Genomic DNA, 3358 nt, shown 5'->3' with positions numbered 1-3358 from the left:
GGGCTGATGTGTGGTTGAAACCTCTGATTGGTCCAGTTGAGAAATCCAAGCTTGAGAGTCACAACTCTTTGACTTGGATGAATGACATAGTGCAATCATCATTAAAGCTATCCCTTTTCATACTATATTACTCTCTTCTTCTATTAAAGTTCTTACCCTTCTTTTTTGTTAGATCAATCTTGTTGGAACATAGATGATGAAGAGGGTTTCCCACATGGATCAGTTAATGCATGATTATCAAATTGAAGCGGACAACTGGAGAGAACAATATGAAAGCCTTCAAAGTGATATGGATGTGTTAGAAGAGAGTAAGTGCACCTTAGAGCAACAATTGAAGGTTTTAGCTTCAGAGTTGGCGGTTGAAAAGGCTTCCTCAAACCAAGCTGGCAAAGATACGAATCTCCTTGAAACATCTTTTTTTGAGCAACTCTCCAAGGCCAGTGAAGAGATCAGAGAACTGAGGGCTTTGCTAAGTGAGAAAGAAGTTTATGCCAGTGAACTTGTGCAAACTCTAACTCAGACCCAAGAAAATCCCCGTGAGTTTTCTGATAAGGTCTGTTTTTTAAAAAGTTCATGTGCTCCTCTTCAAGCTTCTTATGATTCTGCCTTAGCTGAGAATGAAAAGCTCAAAAACGAGATTGATCAGTGGGAGAAAGATTATGAGATTCTTGAGGACAAGACTGCAATTGAAGTGAGTTGGGAAATTTTGAACACACGCCACAATACCCTTGTGGAAGCTAGCCAAGAGGGCTTTAACTTGGATGCTGAGTTAGCTAAGATAAAAGAGACTATTGAAAAGACTCAGCAAGGCCAAGACTCTCCTTTTCCCATGGCTGATACTCCCGAGCACGTTGAAGATGTTATGGGTACGGTGAATGCTCCAACTCCTTCAAGCCAACTAGAACCTTCTGCTGTTAGTGACACTGCTTTAGATCCTTCTTCAGCCCCTCAGTGAAAAGTTTATGAAATGTGACTTCAATTTTTTTTCTCTTTTGGTGGAATGTGGTTTTAACCCCCGGTCCCATTTAGGGATTTAGTTTTTGGAAATGACAAGTCCCCATACCTTTTCGGGGCATTTTGTATAAATGACAAACAGTTTATGACTAGGTTCATACTTAGTCTAAACTTTTTAATATTAAGAAGTTTTCTGTTTTAATTTACTTATCTTGAGCTTCGGTTTTGCTCGTTCTTGCCTTTATACTCAAGGACTTGTTAGTTAATTCGTGGGTTTATGTTTTACCCTTTTTGCATTTTTGTTTCATAAAATGCTTTATTAACTTCATGGATGCCTGAATCAAACATGAATTTTATAAAAGAGAGGCCTTTTATATTCGACACTTAATGAAGAAGACGTCTCAACTTCATAATGGTGTAAATGTACGATAAAAGAAATAGGAACACACATGTTTCTTGAAATAACTTTGATAAAGTTTTTATTTGAACTTTGTCAAGTCTAAATAACATCTTACATGCATTTAAATAACTTCTATAACTTTTTCGTAACTGTTTTCTTTACAACCCATTTCTATACATTTCCTTTAACCTAGGTATCATAAGGGTTTTTTGATTGGCTTTGTGTTATTGGCTCATAACTTTACTCTGCACTTAATTTATTCAATGAGTAGACTTTCGGGCTTTGACTTGAACTTCGACTATTCTCAGTCTTCTTTTCCTTCTTTATACATATGTCCTATGTATATTGTATAGTCCCCCCTCCCCCCAAGTGTTTGAGCTTTGAAGTATGAAATCTCGAGCGCTTGACTACTCCTCATTCGGTCCTTTTTCCTGAAAAGGAAAAATATACGGGACTCGGAGGTACGATTTTAGATGAAGGCTGCTTAACCCGTTTGAATTTCTATCAAAATAGTTGTAACTGGGAATTTATACTTTTCCACGTGTCTTGCAGGTCGTGATTCATCACTTAGTACGAGTTAGCTTTTTGCCTATTATCTAAAATCGTTAGTAAAATTTTAAAATGAGGGTACCTGCTTTTGGATACTTCTTTTCCTTAGAAATTGTATCTCTTTAGATGAACGACATTCTAATGTGAAGGTAAAATCTTGCCATTCATTGTTTCTAGCTCGTATGCTCCCTTTTCCTGCGATACCGTGAATCTTATACGGTCCTTCCCAAGTTGGACCTAACTTTCCCGCATTAGCCGCCCTCGTGGATTGAAAAACCTTCTTGAGTACGAAGTCCCCAATCTTAAAGTATCTTAGGCGAGCTTTCCGATTATAGTATCGTTCCATAACTTGTTTTTGTGCTGCCATCCTTATTAATGCAGCTTCCCTTCTTTCTTCAAGTAAATCTAGGTTTATTCGCATTTCTTCTTCATTAGATTCCTCAGTCACTTGTGTATATCTCATTCTTGGCTCCTCTATCTCGATTGGGATCAAGGCTTTAGCTCAGTATACCAGTAAGAATGATGTTTCACCCGTACTTGTTTTTGCTGTTGTGCGGTAAGCCCATAAAATACCAGGTAATACCTCTGGCCAATTGCCTTTGGATTCCTCCAATCGTTTCTTCAAATTGTTGATAATGACTTTATTCGTTGATTCAGCTTGTCCATTACCAACCGGATGGTAAGGCATTGAGGTAATCCTTTAATGTGCCAACTTTGAAAAATTCTGTGATTTGTGTGCCTATAAATTGCGGGCCGTTATCACAAACGATTTCCTTTGGTACGCCGAATCGGCATATGATGTTTCGCCAAATGAAATCTCTGACCTCTTTTTCTCGTACCATTTTAAAAGCACATGCTTCTACCTACTTAGTAAAGTAAACAGTGAGTACTAGCAGAAATCTTACCTTGCCTTTGGCTAACAGTAGAGGTCCCACGATATCCATTCCCCACTTCATAAAAGGCCACGGTGCAATGACCGGATGCAATAATTATGCAGGTCTGTGCATATTGTTACCGTATCTTTGGCACTTGTCACATTTAGCCACAAAATTTTCCGATTCTTCGTCCATTTTGGGCCAATAATAGCCGACTCTAATCATAGTTTTTACTAAAAATCTTCCTCCTGCATGATTTTCACAATGCCCCTCATGTATTTCTCTCATCACATACTCTTTTTGAGAAGGTCCGAGGCATCTTGCTAGGGGACCACCAAACATTTTACGATAAAGATTGTCTTGCTTTAAACAATACCGAGCGGTTTTTTTACGAAGGGCCTGAGCCTTTTTCTTATCTTCAGGGACAATTCCATACTGCAAAAAAGTGACAATCTCGTTCCTCCAATCCCAAGTTAAGATATTGAAATTTACCTTGTTTTTGTCATGATCAAGTACTGAATGAAACAGATGAATTATAGAAGCATTTTCGTCAAACGTCACTTCTGCCGCAGATGCAAGA

This window comes from Nicotiana tabacum, chromosome 20, assembly GCF_000715075.1.
Source record: "Nicotiana tabacum cultivar K326 chromosome 20, ASM71507v2, whole genome shotgun sequence".
Taxonomy (NCBI): domain Eukaryota; kingdom Viridiplantae; phylum Streptophyta; class Magnoliopsida; order Solanales; family Solanaceae; genus Nicotiana; species Nicotiana tabacum.
The sequence above is the reverse complement of the archived record's forward strand: the minus strand, read 5'-3'. Positions refer to the sequence as shown.